The following is a 21,608-nucleotide window of genomic DNA, read 5'->3' on the forward strand; positions in this document are numbered from 1 at the left end:
GCTCAGTGAAAATCGTATTCTAGGGATCAAAATAAGAAACTTTGCCGAAGGAACTATACCTCTAAAACGAATTCTGATGTCCCACAATTTGCATCGAACGATAAATCCCACTTTGACCCATTTAGAGTGCTCCAATCGAGTCCAAATGTATAACCGACCCCCACTCACTTTGGACGGCCGATCCACCTATGCCAGTGGCACACCCCCTGGAACTCCCCTGGGGGGTTACCCATACAATCATTTCAAAATATTACCATTTTTGGCCTTTATATGAGACATGAGGACATCAGAATTCGTTTTAGAGGTATGGTTCCTTCGGCAAAGTCTCTTATTATGATCCCTAGAATATGATTTTCACAGAGCAATGAGCGATTTTTTTGCCTCCCCACAAATCGACATGGCCTACTATGTACCTTACCCGTTATAAAGCTCGAATGGCGTGAGCAATGGCCCTAATTCTATAAGAGAGAACATTGCGCATACAAGGGCAAAGTTATTTAAGCGCTACGATCTAAACGGAAAGCTTTCAGAATTTCTTAGTTGCACCCTGAGCTTTAAAAGCTCAATGAAATGGGAGTTTCTATGTCGTTTATTGCATAAAACAGAATGTTTCGCTTACAAGGCCAAAGTGATTCAAGCACTATGATCTAAACGGAAAGCTTTCAGAATTCCTTAGTTGCGCCATGAGCTTTAAAGCTCAATGAAATGGAAATTTCTATGTTGTTTATTGCATAAATCTGAATGTTTCGCCTACAAGGACAAAGTGATTCGGGCGCTGTGATCTAAGCGGAATGCTTTAGGAATTTCTTAGTTGCACCCTGAGCTTTAAAGCTCAATGAAATGGAAATTTCTATGTAGTTTATTGCATAAAACAGAATGTTTCGCTCACAAGGGCAAAGTGATTCAGACGCTATGATCTAAACGGAAAGCTGTCAGAATTTCTTAGTTGCATCATGAGCTTTAAAAACTTAATGAAATGGAAATTTCTATGACGTGTTTCTTCGTTTGAAAAGTTATCCGTGATATTAGAACCTTCAACAATTATTATTTTGTCGGTTTATGTTCTGAGATCGCCTTTAGAAGGCAAAAATTTGATTCTTACAGGATTCTTGGTTAAAAATACACACACACAAAATGCAGAAAAGCTTAATATACGCTTAAGCCTGAGCTTGTGCGGATCAAACTTTTAAAGTATCTTTCAACAGAGAACTAGAAATATTGCTTAGCTAGAATTTAAAGTTTCTCTTTCTTTTCGTTTAGAACTCGTTGTCTTTGAAGCTGCCTTTTAATTCATACTTTACGAAAGCTTGGGCTTTTGACCAACAACTGAAACTTTTTCTCACATAATTTTTGAAGTGCGAAGCTAAGTTTAATTTTTAAAACTTGTAAGCTTTGGCTCAGCTTTAGAGCAAAATTCGAACGAACTATTTTTAAATTCATTGATTGCTCAGTTAAACTTTATAAGAACCTTTTTTCGCCCATAATTCCACAATTGAAAATATTAAATGAGCTCAAGTCTGTAGGTTTGTGCTATAATCCTAGCCAAATGTGCTTTAAAGCTCTCATATTCCGATAAGTGAAATAAAAAAAAACTTACTCAGCGCTTTATAAAACCATTCAATTCCAAAAAATCCCATACCTTTGTTAAGTAAATTATATCGGAATTTACAGAGCAAAAAGGAAAAATCTTTGCATCATCTTCTTCTTCCTTTTTATTACGAAACAAAATAGCTTGCTGCAATCCAGCAATTTTCCATATCAACGCCTTTCCTTTGTGTAAACTGAAACTTGTCCTAAACAGCTTGGCTGCCTTTTACGAGCCGGAAATGTAGTAAAAGCTTGTAAAAAAGTCAACAAAGTGATGGTTTTCATGCTACAAAGTGACGACAGGGCGGCTGTCCACAGCAAAAATTAAAAATAGAAGAAAGAAAATACAGAAAAAAGTAAAATAGAAGAAATACCAGTTTAAGTGGCTGGAGGAAGGGTGATGTACTCCAATACGCTCATTTCAAAGTAAAAAAAGCAAGTAAACTAGCGAAAAATGCAAAATAAAAAGCGTTAATAAATTAGCCGTTGAAAGGACAACATTTATTTGAAGAGGTAGAGCGTTGAAATACGAGTGGGCAGGCATAATCAACTTGAAAGATATGGATCATATACTGATTACACTTGTTTTTTTTTCAACTTTAATGTACAATATTAAATTTATAAATTGTGACGTAAGATGCAAATTTTCTGTTTGATTTTAAAATCAAAATTCGAATATTTTTAGAAATATTTTCGATCGTTTGAAACAGTTTAAAACTTGTTTTTTTCCAAAAATCACATGCCGACTACGTATTTTAAGACTTAAAAATCTTTTAAATGAGTAAAATCAGTAAACAAAGTTACTCCGAAAAATTTACTGGGTTCTAAAATATTTGGGTAAACACTTATTAGCAACACTGATAAGAAACTGAGATGTTCGAATTCTCTATATTCTATATTCCTATATTTACATATATGTAAATGAAAATCAGCATGTATACATTATTTTCATAACTTCAACACTTCAATGTTCCACCCGAAAATGTTTGTAGTTTTCTTCGCAATATTTGCAAAACTTAAATTTGTCAAAACCATCAAACGTATATCTACTTAATTAAAAAAATGTATTAAATGACTCCGATAATTTTCGGAGTTATCTCCGAAATATTTTTAAAGAATTATAATGTTTTAATATTTGTTACTAAACTTTTTCTCAAAAAGATGTTTAAATAACTCCGAAAATTTTCGGAATTGTCACCGAAATATTCGTAAATATTCATAATGTTTCAAAAGCATCAGTCATGTATTTCTAGCCAAATTTTTTTTCAAAAATATTGTTTAGATAACTCCGAAAATTTTTGGAATTGTCCCCGAAGTATAAGTAAAAAATTATAGTGCTTCAAAATCATCAGACATGTATTTCTAACTAAACTTTTTCAAAAATTGTTTAAATAACTCCGAAAATTTTCGAAATTTTCTCCGAAATATTTTTAAGCCATTTTAATATTTAAAAATTATCAAACACGAATTTTTAAGTTACCTTAAAACGCAAACATTTTAAATAACTCCGAAAATTTTCGGAGGTTTCTCCGAAATATTTTTAAACAATTATACTTTGTCAAAGTCATTTAGCGAATATCTTTGAATAACCTTTTTGAAAAAAATATATTTTTTATTCCTCATAAAAATATCTACCGTTCGGAGTCGGTTTGAAACTGTAGGTCCCTCTATTTGTGGAACAACATCAAGACGCACAGCACAAATAGGAGGAGGAGCTCGGCCAAACAGCTAAAAAGGGTGTAGTATATATATGTATATACAGCTGTTGACAGCTAATTAGAAACGACACTTATTTCAAAATAAATTTTCCATTTTCCTTTTAAACACATATTTTCATAACTTGTTGCCAATTTTATTTAAACATATGATAAACTTAAAAACTAGTGGAAAACAATTTAATCCCAATTCTTTATTAAATATATATATTTTTTTTAAATTTAATTAATTTTTTTGTCTTTGTTCGAAAATAAACTACCACAGTAACAGAGAAACACTTTTTTAATATAATTGCAGAATAACGGCATTTTTCCGATCTGCTCATTCCCAAAATAAATACTTATAAATACAATACAAAGGATTCAATGTTTAAATAAACTATGTCGTAGTTATGAATTTGAATTCATTTTCCCCTCAAGTCGAAAACAAAAGATGCCTATTTAAGTTTCTCACTTTTTTTGCATTTCCATGCAATGGTCGTGTTTGCCTTATTTCCACTGTCACTTGCAAACATCCCTTGCAAATTTTTTTGCCTACCACAAGGCGCAAGGGCATCCATCGCGCCTTGCAGTCGTACTTGTATGGCCCATTGTATTTGCTGAGTAGGCTTTTGTTTGCGCCTTCGTAGCGTTAATTTAACAACTCTACCAACTCTCTAACCGGCTAAAGAAAAACACCAGCTTTAGTTTGCCCCGCAACGATACCCTGCCTTACACGGATACACCTTCATGCAGTTGCTCGTAAAGGGTTTTTGAACGTTTCTTCTTTCCCCTTTAGTACTTAAAAATTATGACCACAGTCAAGTAAAACTCACTTAATTGAGCTACTTAAATGGCGGCATTTTGTGTGGCACTGCCGCACCTGGTGTAGCAATTCCGTACTTTTTTATTGTTTATTTTGCCTGCTCCTTCGGTCGTGCTAACAGACGTCTACATAACAGAGACGCCACAGAATGGCTATTTTAATTTTTGGTGAATGTGTCAAAAGTACAGATTTCTATACTTATTTGCTTCAGCATTTTTTGCAAATTTTTTTCATACCTTCCTCTTGACGAATATTCTCGATAACGGCTCGAATGGCACAAAGTGGCTCAAAACGCTTTCAACAAGTTAAAAAGCTTTGTTCGATCACCTTTTTGTGGTTGCAGACTTTTATGGTCTTTATTTGGCGTAATTGCAATTGTTGATAAATCGCTTTTCTGCGTTTGAATGGGAAAAATTAGCGGCCAAGCTTTTTTCGGTATTGAATGTAAGGAGGTATTGTAATGTAAGTAACGCGGGGTTTGTAGGCTGCGAATGGCTCAAAGTGGGGCAAGGCATTTAAACTTTGAAATGAGGCATTGAAATAGGCGTACAAATAAATGGTTGTGGTTAAAGTGTTATAGTTACAATAAATTATAAGGGAATAGCCAAGAATAGTTGTTTTAATGACTTGGCTCAAAGTGGCTCAATATGCATTTGGAGTGCTCTGGACAGCTTGAAATTGGATTTGCTCAGCCGATGAATGTTATATAAAGAGGATTATTACGGTGCTGTGTGCATAAATGTTTGTTTTTAAATTATATTCGCTATGAATTTAAACGAATTTCCTTGTATAGTAGAAAAGTGATGGTTTGGCTCAACATGATTCACTATGGACTTGAAGTGCTTTTGAAAGCTTAAAATTCACTTTGGCCAGTTGATTATTAAAAACAACCTGAGATTCAATTTTTCTTACATTTTTTTTCAATAAATATAAAATCCTGATGCAGCGTAAATTCAATGACTTGGCTTAAAGTGACTCCATATCGACGTGGAGTACTCTTGAAAACATCAGCTTCACTTTTAGCTGATATTTCTTTTTTTATCACTATGAATAAAATGTTCAACAAGCTCCAAATTGTATTATTTAGCTCAAAGTGGCTCAATATAGACTTGCAGTATTTTTTAAAGCTCAAAATTGGCTTGCTATAGGTAAACAGAAATTTTGAAATATATCGCAATTTTTTTATCTTTAAAGCTACCGGGTACTGTGGCTCAAAGTGGCTCAATATGAATTTATGTTAGACCAAATTGCCTTTAATGGACTACAATTGAAAGCCAAAGATGCAGATTTTGATTTATTGCCTATAAATTATATTAAAATTTAAGCAGAGAATATGTCAGCTAAACTCCAATTGTGGTTATGTCAATATTTCGATGATGGTGGTGCTCAAAATGGCTCAATAAGTATTGGCATTGATTCAATTAATTGCAAATTAATTATTTGGAAAGCTGCGCGCTTTTCGTTTGAAACGAAATAGAATTGAAGCTATCCAAAAAGTGCATAATCAATACTTTGCCCATTGAAAGTGGAAGCCGATTATGGCCAATATAATGAAATAAGTAAAAAAAGCTTAGGAAAAACTAGCTTTCTCCTCCTCTTAAGTAGTTGCTCATATACAGCCAATCATTCCCTTTCAGTGTCCTGTGGTAGAGTAATGAATGCTATTTCTCTAGCCGTTTTTGCCATTTCACTAGGTCTCTCTTTAAGCCGTACACCCATACACATCCACCTGCATACTATTCCGCACAAAACCCATACTCGCCCTTTTCATTGTACGCTCAAATAAACGCAGACATTCATTGCCCACAAATTAATTGTATTATCCTATTAATTAACTATTCAGTAAGCGTTTTCATACAATTCGTTCTTTTTGTGTAAACATCAGTTGCACATTCACTTACACATTCACACACCGGCTATGGTGGCTCACTAGCTCACTTGGACAGGTGTGTAAATACCGAATGTAGGTAGGTGCACTTGGCATTTGTGTACACTCGTATGCGTTCTCTTTCTTTGTTTGCCCTTCTACCCTCGTTCATGGTACTTCTTGCTCTGTTTCTCTTTTAAGCTTCGCTTTTGTGTCATTATGCAATCCCCCTGAATACTTATCCCTCCATTACACTTTTCATTTACTTACTTTCATCAGCTTTATTTGCACCGTAAGTGGCCCCAAAGTGGCTGGCCGAGTGGTCTACTAGGCGTATGTGCTGTCTGCAATAATGCACTCCTAAATATGTATATGTATATGTGTGTGCATATGTATGCTATGTACCTAAATAGGTAGGAAATTATGTATGTGTGCCAGTGAAAAAATGCAATGTTTGTATGTGTGTGTGTGCAAATGAGCATTTGTTTGCATTTTTTAATCCCATTTTCTTAATTTAGAACTGTTTTGTGGGTTGAAATTTAGTGGGCTGAGTTGCCTATTGCGGCATGTAAATACGAGTGATACTGAAAAAATTAGCTGAATTTACTAGAACAAGGCGAAACTTGCGAAAACAATGCAGCTAAATTTGTATTTCTTATCAAGTGTTCATTCGGAATTAATTATGTATGAGTGTTGCTCAAAGTGGCTTAATGAGCGCTAAAAATAATCTAAAACAGGAAAAAGATCCAATTAAATAGATTCAGTTATAGACTCACTTTAAAATTACTTTGATTCTGATTTCTGAATATTTGAGCAATTTTTTTTTAGTACAAAGTCATGGCTACTGTTTTTAGATAATCGTGCTCAAGGTGGCTCAAAATGTATTCAGTGATCGCTCAGTCAAATGAAAGTGATTACATTTGAAAGCGAATACAATATGCCTGCAGCCATGAATGCTATTTAATCTCAAAATGCAATATAGATTATAAAAAGTTGAACCAAATTTGTGTATCTCTGGTTTTAAAGAGATCATATAGCTCAAAGTGGCTCAAAATGTACTCCAAGATAACTCAGTAAAATGAAATTGGTTACATTTGAAAGCTAATACAATGTGCCGGAAGCCATGAAAGTTATTTAAACAAAAAATAAAATATAGATTACAAAAAGTTGAACCAAATTTGACTATCCATGGTTTAAAAAGGTCAAAAATGCACTTGAACGCATGCCCATTTTAGTAGTCCTTTGACTTCCAGCGAAAATTTTAAGATTTTCAAATATTAATATATATATAATTTTTTCTATTACAAAATCATTGACATGGTTTTGCGATGGTGTACCTCAAAGTGGCTCAAAATGTACTCACAAAAAACTCAGGCAAACGAAAATGCTTCTATATCAAAAAATACTTCAAATTCGTTGCAAATTTTTTACTCAAGAAGTGAAATTAAGCCTCAAAAATGCTGAACTGAACTTGTCTGCCTTCAATTTAAACTAGGTAACATGGCTCAAAACGGCTCAAAATGCACTCAGAGGCAGGACAGTCAAATTAAAGTGGTTCCATTTGTAAGTGAATTCAGTGTACCTGAAGCAATACAAATTTTTTAATCAAAAAGTAAGGCAAGGACTCAAAAATGTTGAACTGAACTTGTCTGTCTGCAATTTTAATAGATAAAGCGGCTCAAAACGGCTCAAAATGTACTCAGAAGCAAGTCAAGCAAACGAAAGTGCTTCAGTTAGAAAGTGAATACAGTGCGTCTGAAGCCATGCAAGTTATTTAATTAAAAAAAGAAAAGCAAGAACCCTAAAAGGTTCAGCTGAAATTTTCTAACAGCCATTTAAATAGACGCCATGGCTCAAAGTGCTCAAGGTGGCGAAAACTGTGCCACAAGAACTTTAAACTAAATTTAGTACTGCTGTTAGTTGGCGCTTTAGAGTTTCCAATAAAACAAAAACCCAAATAAAAATAAAGAAAAGTAGCTATTAAATGTGGAGTGACATGTTTGCTGCTAGGAAATGGTTCATGTAGCTAAGTTAAGTAGCTCAATGTGGCACAAAACTTATTTACCATGAACTGATTCGAACAAAATTTCGCACATTTGCAAGCTGCAGATTTCTTTCTTTTTATTTGAAACATTTTTTAATAAAAATTAAATTATGCTTTTTAAAGGTAACTGCATATCTAGCCTTCGTATGGTTCTGGTGGCTCAAAATCTACTGAAATTGAACCAGAAAAAAAATTTCCGTAAGTTTTCAAGTGCGAGTTTCTCGGATTTTGGTTACCTGTAAAACAATATTCACACCTTTTTTTCTAATGACGGAATTGTGGTAAATTTCTTAATAATATACTTCCGAGAGGCACTCAGTGAGACACCAATTGTACTAAAAAAAACTGCATTTCCATCTTTAATATAATTTTTTAGCTCATACTTAGAAATTGATTCTAAATTACTGAAATGGCTCAAAGTTGCTCAAAATGTACAGAAATTTTAGTGAGTGCAATAAACTCAATTTCATTTCATTGCAAATGCTTTGGTGTTGGATTTCTAAGCATTAAATAGATAATAAAATAAAGAAAACTCAATTTTGCAGCTTTAACATTTCCAAATTTTTTGAAACGCCATTGAGACTTCACTTTCGTTCAATTCTCTGACAATTCGCCAGTTATTTTGCTTTTAGCTGAATGCTCATAGTATCAAAATCAAATTCACCCTGTCTTGCTGTTCTGCCTTGTTCCATAGTGACCATAACGCCAGTTGGTGTCATATTTGCTCAGTTTTTCTCAGTGTACAGACCGCATACCCGCAAGTGCGACAAGGTCGCATTAATTCCCAGTGATACTGCATTTTTCGCACGATTTTTCGGCCTTCCTTAAATTTACTTACGAGCATTTATAAAGTTTGCATGTATGTATGTGTGTATGTGTGTGAGCCGATTCCTTTGTAATTGTAGTTTGCTCTGCAGGCTAACTCTTCGTCGCAATGTTTGTGAAAATATTATTTTTAAAGTGTTCTACTTTTCACCAGCAGACGCTGTTGACGTACATACATGCACACTTTTGCATATGTATTTGTACATTTATATATGTGTATATTCACTGACTCTCGAAAATAGGCTTCACTTATCAAGCGAATTTCTATTATCTCTATTAATCATTGAGAGCAAATTAAAATGCTTTTAGTGGCTCAACATGAAGCTCCTCGGCTATGGAAGTTTAAAAAGTTATAAGGCAAAGCGGAGCCATTCTTTAGATGTATTTCCTCATGGAGAAAAATGGTCACCTGAAATCTCAAGAGAGTTCAATGTAAATCAATATCATTCTAAGTGCCTCACTGCCTCTTAAAGTGACTCAAAAGATTTCTACAAATGCCTCAAAGTACCTGAATTTCCATTGCTTTGCATATACAAATGCAGGAGCATGTGAAGAATATGTAGAATTTCGCTAGTAAAAAATTTAAAACGTGATTCGATAACTAATTTTATTCTTATTACTAAAACTTGCGGCACTAAAATTTATTTCCCGAGAATTAAAAATGGAGGAGTAATGAAGGGTCGAAAGTCAATTTTCCGCTTTTTAAAAACGTGAATAGCTCCAAAACTGCTGAGCTGTTTACAAAACCTAGTACATCATTAAAGGGACAATTTAGAGGCCTTTCTTATATTTTTTATGTTTTTATGGGCGTCCCATCCGAGCTCGTTCAGCTTGCCTACTGTTTGCCTTGCGGTATGAGGCCTTGCGTTGTCGTGGTGAAACAAAACGTTGCGTCTATTCACTAAAGACGGTCGATTTTTGTTAAGTGCCTCATTCAGATTTGATAACTGATGGGAATAATATCAGCAGTTATCGTCTGGTTTGGTTCCAGGAGTTCATAATAAACAATACCGGCCATATCCCACCAAATAGACAGGAGAATCTTCTTGGGGTGAAGGCCATCTCTAGGAGTCGGTTCGGGTGTTTCATCTTTATCTAACCATTAGCGTTTGCGAACAGGATTATTGTAAAGGACCCATTTTTCATCACCAGTAACGATACGGTTCAAAAAAATTTCATTTTCAAGCCGTTGCAGCAGCTGAGAACACACATTCACTCTCTGCTGAAGGTTGGCGATGGAAAGTCTATGCGAGACCCATTTTCCCAGCTTTGAAACCTTTTCCAACAGAGCCAGGTGTCTGTGAACAGTTCCCCGCGATGAATTGAACCTCTGAGCTATCATATCGACTGTTAAATTTGTATCAGCTTCCACAAGTTCGAGCAAGGCGTCGGAGTTAAAGACTTCAGGATGACCAGCGCGCATTCTCCATCCAACACGAAACCAAGCCGGATCCAAAAGATTTATAGCTGTTTTTAAGTAAATTTTTTTCAACGACTCGAGCAAATCAGGCTTTGTCGCTGCCATTCAAGCTAGAAGGCTGTTTTTGTAATGCAACTTAGTGATTTTTATTGCATTCTGATCCATCGGTTGAATGAGGGGAGTAACGTTTGGTGGCATAAACATTGCCGAAATTTGCCCATTCTCCGTTCCGCTTCTCTAGTTTAGCTTCATTTGGGTGAGAAGCAGCGTTGTCGATTAGGAGGAGATCTGGTAAGGCTTTCTCCTTTAAGAATGATGTAACCTTAAAAAGCAGCCAGTTAACCTAAAAAATCGGACAAAACTTGAAAGGAATATTCTTCACCTGTGGAACAAATGACTCATGAAACCATTGCATGAAAATAGCCGACGTCATCCAGGCGGATTTCGAGCTCTTATAGTCGGTGGGGCACTGAAAGTTTTTAAAGCAGCGTGGATTCTTCGCCTTTCCAATTACCAAAAGCTTAAGCTTGTGGAATCCAGTGGCGTTTGAACAGCATAAAAAGGTCATTCGCTGCTTCTCGGACTTTACCCCTGTGGTTCTCTTCTCCAAACTTGACGCGTACGTTTTCTCTGGAAAAGTCTCCAGAATAGCCCCGACTCATCAGCATGATATAACTGATTGTTGCACAACTCTAATTCAGCCGTTTTAGCTTTAAGTTTTTCTTTAAACAGATCCACTAGCTGAGGTTACGAAGACAGTTTTTCGCCCGATATTTTAAGAAAACGAATACCGTACCTCTTCTTGAATCCTTGGAGCAATCCATCACTAGCGAAGAAGTTTGCTTCATTTTCTTTAAATTTTGCATGCAGTGTTTTTGCCTTTTCTTTCAACATTAGAGCACTTACTGGCCAGTTTTTATCTCGCGTTCGGATAAACCAACGATAAAGAGCTCTCTCCATTTTGGGCAACTCTGAAGCACGCAGTGTTTTTTTATTTCCAGGTCCACAATACGTGTTGTTCATGCATTTTAAAATCACTTGCTTTTTCGCTTTAATGTTACAAATTGTTGATTTAGCAACATTATATTTCTTTGCCAAAATCGTGATAGATGAGCCTCTTTTTAAAAAGCCGAGAATTTTAGCCTTTTGTTTTAATGTCAAGCACACGGGTTTTTTAGAACTCATTTTCACCAGAAAACATAAGACGAAACACTCTTTGCAAAACCAAAACCGCGACTGAAATACTTTACTCCATACATGCAATTACGAATAAAATGCCTATTTTATAATTAGGGGATTCCCCAATTTCAGAATTACTTGAGATCAATGTAAACTACATTCAAATAATTGTAACGTTTATTGTTCATGTTATAGAGCTTTTTGGGTTTGTTCACGTTTTAGAGTAGTCAATGCCCAAAAATGTCTGTTCACGTTTTGGGGTGTTCACGCCTCAGATCGTTCACGTTATCGAGCGTGCGCTGTAGTTTTTACAAAAATTATAGTTTTTTTTTTATTAAGAAAAAAGATTTTTTTTTTTGCTTTACAATTTTTTTCTTCATTTTCTTTTGTTAAATAATTTTTATAAAAATTATATGCACTTTTTTTCGTTTAAAAAACAATGTTTTTTTTTTCTATACAATTTTAGTTTAGTAGTTCGTCTTAGTATAATATTTGGATCAAAGGAAGCAACAAAAGTTTTATGAACATGTAAAATAACGGTTTTATACTTTTTTTTTTTTAAATATATTTCTTATAAATTTTACATATATTATTGTATTTTTTATTAAAAAAAATTTTTTTGCATAACAATTTTTCTTTTGTCTGAAGTACAATTTTTGTTCTGCTAAATATATATTTTGTACAAATGATGCGTAGTTTTTTTAATAAAAAAAATTTTTTTTGCCTTAAAATTGTATTTATTATTTGGTTTTTGTTAAATATAGTTTTTATAAAAATTATATACAATATATTTTTTTCTTTAAAACAAAAACAGTTTTGTGTTTGCATTAAACATTTTTTTTAATATTTTTTTCTCGTTAAATATATCTTTTATACAAACTATACGTATTTAAAAAAAAAAAAAAAAAAAAATTGTTTGCATTAAAATTTTATTTTTTATTTATTTTGTGTTAAATATAGTTTTTATAAAATTTATATACAATATATTTTTATTAAAAAAAAAAAATTTTTTTGCATTAAATTTGCTTTTTGCATAAAATTTTTTTTTGCATGAACATTTTTTTTTGCATAAAATTTTTTTTTAATTTTTTTTTTCGTTAACTATATTTTTTGTAAAAGTTTTATGAATTTTTTTTTTTTTTTTGCATTAAAATTTACTTTAATAGTTTTTATAGTTTGTTTTAGTATAATAGTTTGGATCAAAGGAATTAACAGAGGCTTAATGAACATGCAAAATAACGATTTTGTCATTTTTTTGTTAAATTTACATATTTAGCAAAAATTATATATGGGTTTTTCATTGTTTTTTTATTAAACAAACATGTTTTTTTGGCATTCCAATTTTTGCATTGTGTCACACACATCAACGCGACGACTTTTTTCCAAGAAATTGAGAGTTTTCGGTACCAAACGAGATTTGACTTTTCATAGGCCCAAATGGTCTTTCAAAATGGTTTCCACAGATCCTTCTGATATTCAGATCATATCAGTAAGGTCTTTTACAGCCAACCGACGATTTTTGAGCACTAACTCCTTCACTTTATTGACGTGTTGGTCATCTGTTGACGTCGATGGTCGTCCGGAGCGCTCCAAGACATCAACACGTTCTCGACCCTCTTTGAAGTCTTTGTACCACTTATAAACATTTTTCTGCGACATGGTCGAATCACCAAATGGCTTCTGCAACATGCTAAACGTTTCCCCAGCCGAAATTTCATTCCGTAAACAAAATTTGATGGCACTTCTCTGCTCAATCAAGTCAGACATTGTAAAAATCGAAAAATGCACTCTTGGTCGTTTGGTAAACACAAGCGTAAATATATTACTGATAATGAGATTCATATGAAACAGTGCTGCCAACTCATGAAAAAAATAAATAGAGCGAAATTTTAATCCCGCGAACTTTGACAAATAAATTCACCTTATTTTGTGCCCACAGTAGTATATACACGTTTTTTTATTAAAAAAATTTTTTTTTGCAGTATAATTTTTTAAAATTGTGTTTTGTTTTCTGATTAAATTTATTTTTAATAAAAGTTATATATTTATGTTTTTTATAAAAAAAATTTGTTTTTTAGCATTACGATTTTAATATTTTTTCGGTTTTTTGGTTAAACATATTTTTTACAAAAATTATACATTTTTTTATTAAAAATTTTTTTTTTTTTGCATTACAATTTTTATAAATTTTTTTTGTTTTTTGATTAAATATATTTTTAATAAAATTAAAAAAAAAAAATTTGTTGCATAACGATTTTTTTTTCTTCTTTTGTGTTTTTTATAAAAATTATACATTTTTTTATTAAAGAATTTTTTTTTTGCATTACATTTGTTGTTTTTTTTTGGTCATATACAAAGTATATTATATAATAATGCACATAAAACAAAAGAGCGTTTAATCACCTTTACAACAATACCAATTCCTTTTTAAAATTTCGTAGAACTGTTCCCGAAAGCAGCTGTAATAATTTTTTTTTACGAAAAAAATGCCATGCTATTTAAATCCATGGAATAAGCGGATACGACGATATTTTTATTTATTTATTTACACACATTAATTTTAACTCATTTTTTACTAAAACCCCTTTTTCGAACTTCGAAGGCCCATAATTCGATTTCTTAAGCTCGCTTCGAAGGCGGGAGAAGTCACTTTTTTACTTATCCCCCAATCCTTAAAAAAATCTGCTTAGTGCAATACCCAGCTGAGTGCTGTGCAGTGCCCAATTCCTTTTAAATACCAAACAATCGGACTTATATCCTGCATGAAGCTTCTCCTGCCCCGCTACGTTTTTATTCCACTACATTTTTTTGTCGAATTGCACACTTGCCGTCTCGGCACAGTAAATCCACTGTGCCAACATTTTACACCTGTGCGAAAAGACAATAAAAATTGTGTAACGAAAAATTCATTTCATCAGCACAACCTATGATATTATTGACGTAAAAGTTTTACATTCGTTCGGTTTTTTCACAGACGCCAACATTTTCAATTTAATAATTATTTAATTGTATAATTTCTTATACGCGTTGCTTAACGAAAAAAAATAAATATACCAAATAGTGTGTGTGCGCGCTTGTGAACTATTGAAGAGGATCGACACACCCAATCAGCAGCTTTAATTTCTAGTAGCAAATTTTAGCCGTTTAGTCGCAGCAACAACAAAAAAAGATGGGAGATGATGCAGGCGCAACACCAAAGCCCGGCGGTGCGTCCACGTTGAACCCACCCACTGTATATAGCCCCGTAATGGTATTTGCGGCCGTTGTATTCTTTGTCATGAACTTCTTCTGGGTTTCTTGGCGACGTTCGAGTAAAGATGGGGCAGCCTAGCGGCTGGTGCAACGACGCCAGCGCCGACATCAGCGTCAAGCCAAATGCAAAAGTCGTCGGCGATACGACGCGATTGAGAATTGTTGGCGCATGTGTGCATGTGTGTGGATTCAGCTTTTTTTATGTAGTTTTTCTCTATCTACTAGTAAAAATTTGAAGTGTATTTGTGTGGAAAGAGCAGTCGCATGGAGAATTACGTCGTTATAGCTGTTTTATTTTTTTCGTTTGTTGTATATAAATTTATCCAAACTTGATTCCCGTGTAAATTTATATGGCATTGTTAAATATAATAAATTGTTATGTTAAATGGCTGTATGTATTAGAAAATATCTATGTATATGTTTGTGTGTGTATGAGACTTGTAAATTTTATCCTGTATGCGGGCAGTTACAAATAAAATTTCTGCGTATAACTTTTTTTTTGAAGATTACTTATTTCTTGGCATCGAAGCTGACGGCTCGAGGGGAATCTTTGCTTAGTACTCGAAACTGTACGAAACGCACAATTCACTTAAAATGAGGTTGATGTTTCTCCAAAATGCCTCGCCACATCAGCGAATCAATGGCCACAAATGTAGCTCACTTTAACCTTCGTTTCGTAAAATTTGGACGCTGCAAAGTATTTTTGCTGATGCATGAAATTATGCTGTTTTTAATTATAATCCTTGTTTATGGTCCTCAAGTTGCCAAAGCCTATGCGCCAGCCATTCTCAATATTTTTTTCACAAAATTGTTCTATATTTCTGCGCTCATCATTTTAGACTCCCAGCATCCTTCATCCTGCCTATTTCGACAATTCAAAATTTTCACTCATCCCACTTTTTCCATCATAGCCACATCCATACATTTCAATTCCAAACTCCGCCACTTCGGTTCATCTCTCCTCTCACTACTTCAATGGCTTGGCCCGCCTGGCGTTTTATGAGTCTGTAATTAGTTTTAAGCTTTCCACCAGAGTGCAACCAACAGCGCGCGGCAAACACAACGCCGCAAACTTGATCCTCATTCTCATCCAGCCCATTATATGCGTAGTGAATATCATGGCATTTAACTCATAATGCCGAAATATTGTTTGCTTCATAATTACACAGCTGGAGTGCAAGCAGCTCTTGACCACCAAATCCGCCCATTGCCTATCTCGCTGTTATTCTATTACTGCTTTTTTCAGATTTTACGAGAGGAGCAAAAGGAAATGAAATTGCCTGCAATAATTTTTCAAATATGAATTGGAATATTTTCTATTTTTGTAAGGATAATAAAGCTCGAATGTTTTGAAGTCCGCCTGAACCACTTCGTCTATAAAATGACTAGCATTCCTTGCGTTTCATGCGCTGTTTTTGGTGGTTTGTTAAAGCTGCTCCCGATAAAAGCCATTTGGATGTGGTCATTAAGGCAGATGTGTCTGTAACCTACTTAGATAACCCACCGCAAATGAGCCACATAAAATACGTCTGGGTATTGTGTGTGTGTGTGTGTGTGTGAGTTAGATTATTTCGAATAAATATAAAAAATAAGCCAAATGAATTTGCCCGCTATTCAGCGTTTACTTATTGCGGTCATATTTAGTAAGATTTGGAAGAAGTATGGAAAAATGGTGCTGCAAGGTAACAAAAAATCTATATTTAGGCACAACTGAGTTAAATAATGGGTTGAGGGATATTTGCAGGGAAAACTGATGGGTAAAAAGCAATAGATAGCAGGTATGAGATGATATATGAGAGATAATAGACAATAGATAATAGATGACAGATAATAGATGACAGATGATAGATGACAGATGGCAGATGACAGATTACACGTAATAGATAATAGATGACAGATGACAGATAACAGATAATAGATGACAGATGGCAGATAGCAAATGACAGATAACAGATAACAGGTAATAGATAATAGATGATAGATGAGAGATAACAGGTAATAGATAATAGATAATAAATAACAGATGACAGATGACAGATGACAGATAACAGGTAATAGATAATAGATAATAGATGGCAGATAACAGGTAATAGATTATAGATGACAGATGGCAGATGGCAGATAACAGCTAATAGATAATAGATAATCGATGACAGATGGCAGATGACAGATAACAGGTAATAGATAATAGATTATAAATAACAGATGGCAGATAACAGGTAATAATAATAGATAATAAATAATAGATAATAAATGACAGATGACAGATGACAGATGACAGATAACAGATAACAGATAACAGGTAATAGATAGTAGTTGAATAAATAAGGCAGCGCACGGAAAGGAATGATATAAGAAGGGCTGCGATTGGCTGGAACACCCGAGCAAGCCTAGGCGAGGAAAATCAGTGAACAACTAGAAGTGACTACTGCAGGCAGAAACCCCTGCCATGCGCCTTAGTTGGAATAGAATTAATAGCTGGGCGCAAAATATACCCAAATGAAAGAAATCCATTCTGGGCCTATGCTCCAACTTGGAATTCTACGAATCAGTCTGGAAAAGATAGAATGTACCATATATTTAATATATAGTAAACAATAGGCAATACATTTACTTAACGTATTTTCATTGGAATTTTCACCATTCACCATTCATCTCGCTCACCATTCATTCGCTTTCTCACTCATTCTCCGCATATTTCGCACGTTTTGTGCAAATTTTAATATCTCCAAGGAATCCCTTTCTTTTGTATTGTTTGCATTTTTCCTTTATATTGCCGTTGTGCATTTCATTCTTTGCATCGCAAACACAAATGCTTGATAAAGCAAATATTTGAGTTTTTAAAGTGTTTGCCTTCCATGCATTCACACACACACACACACACATACTCACTCATGTTTGCATACATAAAAAATAAATCTAAAGAGACCATGAAAAAAAAATAAAATGAAATGATAGTAGATGACATCTAAGCTAAAGGACAAACAGGAGTTGAGAATTCGAAAGGAATGTAGGAGGCAACAGCTGCTGCAAAGCGACATGCAAATAAAGTCGACACAGAGGCCCTTCCATGCACACCCACATAAGGGTCGTGCATGGACGCCTAGCATCCCTCACAAATACATTTATGTTTTGTAAATAAACGCTTGTTTGCTTTGTTTGTGTATTCAAAAGTGTATGCACGAGTTGTTCAGGGTTGTTGCTTTATAGAATGTGAAAATTATTAAATTAAGTGGCTCAAATTTCAAGCAAATAAGGCGATAAAGAAGATAGTGGCAGCATATGTATGTATGTAGGCATACTTTTGTGTATAGGAACAAACATACATACATATGAATGCGTGCCACAAAGCGTAAACAAATACTTGAATGAAAATTGAGTAGGGCATAAACGGCGTTTGATTGACTGCCAACCAAGGCACTGATATCAGATTTTGGCTTCTTGACCGGAAAATTAGTGCCGAGTTACGAGTAAAACAGATACATTTCTGAAATCGAGAGACTTTACAGAGGGGGAATTTGTAACTTGTGCTTTTATACAAGCTTTTGAATACTTGCCTTCACTGCAGAATCCTTAGGCTGAGCTCAAAGTGGCTCAAAATATGGTTTTACGTAAAAGTAGTGGTAAAAAAGTTTCATAAAAATAGCAGCCGGGGGTAAGAAGAAGACATTTTTATAAAACAAGGTACCAAGTAGGGCAACATTTCAAACTTTTACTTTTAAATATTTGCGGAGCCCTTAGGCTGAGCTCAAAGTGGCTCAAAATAAGGTTTTGGGTAAGGGTAGTGGCTAAAGCTACTAGAGGTAAGAAGCAAGAGGTAAGAAGAAGAAATGTTTGTAAAAAGGTGCGAAGTAAATTTTTCAAAATGACTCGGAACCCATTTTTAAAAGTTTTGACAAAGTATCGATAGCAACATCGGCGCGCTCTAAATGATTCAGTATTGTATTTTGTTCTAAATTTGTAGACTTGGCAACCTTTTGGCACTTCTGCATATAAGAGTTATTCCTGCGTTGGCTGAAATTTCCTTCAAAGTTCTTAAAATGGCGCAAAACGACGCAATATTGCCTTAAAACTTAATGCCAAATTTCTTCCTTTTTTTTGTTTTTGTTAATTACTCAGAACAGCCTAAGCCGATTAACAATATTTTTTTGATTTAATTTGTGGCAGTAATTGTAACTTAAATTACTTTGGAATGCTTTACCAGCAGGTTGATTATTTACATTGCTAATAGCTCAAAATTGCTCAAAATGCCTCAATTTATTTTGTAGGTGCAAGTAGCAACCGCACATCGCAAGAAATGATTGCTCAAGTAAGATTTTAAGCTGATAGGATAGCCGATAAGTTGTCCGATATAATATCAGATTTATAATTAGTTTTTACTATTGGCTCAAAATCGCTCAAAATGGCTCAGCAGAACTCGAAAGTCAAATAAAAAGCTAAAAATTTCAAGCAATTGCGACGCTACATTCAGGGGAAGCGACTGCAGTAAAAACAAAACTACGAGAATGCCTACTGTAGCACTATAAAGCTATCTACATATGCAGAAGCTCGAACTACTCTATCGGCTCAAAATATTAAGCTCGACGTGCATAAATTCAATTTAAGTGCAAAAATACTAAAATTTAGGCAATTAAATTCCACTAATTCAGAACTTCTATCGATTTTTAATTGGACTCTAAAATCACTAGGAAATTGAACAAAATCTGCAAAACAATTGCTATTTGGCTCAAAATGGCTCAAAATAATTAAGAACCTAGTTTTAATTCCCAAAGCCCTAAGCACTAAGCAAAGTGAACTCACACAGCTACGCCACCGCGTTTGGCCTTTGAAAAAATTGTAAGAAAAAGCTTTCCTAAAAAATAATTTATTGTTGAGCTTCCGCTCAAAATGGCTCAAAATATATAAAATCTAGCTTAGGGACGCAAAATAGTAAAAATTGAAGAAAGTAAACTCATGCAGCAACATTCAATGGTTGAATTTGCAAAAATTGGAGCAAAAGTTTTGCGAAAAAATAATTATTTATTGAGCTTCAGCTCAAAATGCCTCGAGATAGCTACAAAGCAAAATAAAAAAAGTTCAAAACTTCAAGAACTAAACAAGATAAAGCCATTGAGGCACGTCACATTTCAATAATTGTGTGAGAAGTTGTTCAAAAAAATAATTCCATATTAAACTTCCACTCAAAATGGCTCAAAATAAGAGAAAACCAAGTTTGAAGACACAAAAATTAATCAAATATCAGCTAAATAAACTCAAAGAGCAGTATCACATTTGAAAAATATCACAAAAAGACGTCCGAAAAAATAACTCCATTTTAAGCTTCAGCTCAAAATGGCTCAAAATAAGAGAAAACCTAATACTTCAAATACTGAACAAAGCAAACACACAGAGCAAAGAGGCAGCTGCACTGAGCAATAGGAGAAAAAATGGAACAAAATGGCTTAAGAAATCATTAGTTTTTAATATAGTATTTTTTTTTTTTTAATTCAAGGCCTTTAAAATTGTATTTTCAACTAATACGTGAAGCTACAGACTTGCATCAACAAATGTGTATGTCGATTTGTAAAACAAGCACATGCAAGTGTATCCTAATAACTTGAAAAACACTGACTACCTTCTGCCATTGCTCCTGCTGCAGATGCTAGTGAAACGCTTAGAATAATGCGCACTTCGAAGAATTTAATTAAAAACCATGTTAACATTTTTCAACGCACATAACATCACTTCACTGCCGTCGTTTCATCAATTACGCACACAACATGATATCTTCTGAAAGGAGCAGCAATGCATGTGCCGCCTCACCTCCCTATTCAAATACTGCTCTTCACCTTAGAGCTCCACTTGGCCTCATGCAGGAAGGTCTTAAGTTTGTACTGTACATATTCCCCTACACATGCCATGACTTTCATTTAGCTCTGTGTTCTGAGCAATGAACTTTTTGAGCCGAACGTTTGAAGAAGCAATTTATGTACACATATGTATGTGTGTGGGTGAGTGATTCTCTTCTCCTGTTTTTTTTTTTAATTTTTTGTATTACTACATACACACTTATGTAAGTATGCTAGTTGGCAAGAATTTTCTAATATTTATTAAAAAGATATGGTTAATTAAATTTGGTGAATAATGATTCAATGTTAAAGACGAGTTTAGAAGGGAATTTGCGCTCTGAAAAGAACCTTTTCTATTTTTCTTTGAAATCCAGGAACTTTGTGGTTAGGCTCACTCTCTGCACTTCTTTCTTTAGAAAGCGTAAAATGTACTTTAGAAACTGTAAACTGAAATAGAGCCATTCATCCAGCTGTTATTAGATGCGACTGTTGCAACATAATTTAAATTAATTAATTAAATTTTAGTAATACATATATAATAATTAAAAAAAAATAATCAATTATTTCTGAAATACAGTTTACGGTTTCTGAAATGCAATTAACTACTTTGAAGTCTAATTGATTCAAATTTGAAATTTGAAAAGGTCGAGCCAAGGAGCATCAGGAGATTTGGTGGCTCCTAAACACTCAGGCTAAAGAGCACATTGTATTTAAAGCTCTGGAAAGGGGGTAGATAGTCAAGGAGGGAAGGAGAAAAGTATCAGAGAAAGAGATAGGAAAGAATAGAGACAGAGATAGAGATAGTTAGTCCTGTGAGAATTTTCCAGATTCTTTGGCAAATCTGTAAATATCCTCCAGTTTTAGAGAACGAATATTACTCATTCTCATGACATCGGAACCCAAAACTCGTAGGCTTGCTCTAGCAAAGGCAGGACACTCACAGCGAAAGTTCACAGTGCTATCTGCCTCCTCTAAGCAAGACAATCGGGCAAATCGGGTCCCCAATGATTCCAATGGTGGTCATATGCTGACCCCATGGGTTGTGTCCTGTAATGATGCCGACCATCAACCGAGTGTCTTTCCTTC

This window comes from Anastrepha obliqua, chromosome 4 (genome assembly GCF_027943255.1).
Source record: "Anastrepha obliqua isolate idAnaObli1 chromosome 4, idAnaObli1_1.0, whole genome shotgun sequence".
Taxonomy (NCBI): Eukaryota; Metazoa; Arthropoda; class Insecta; order Diptera; family Tephritidae; genus Anastrepha; species Anastrepha obliqua.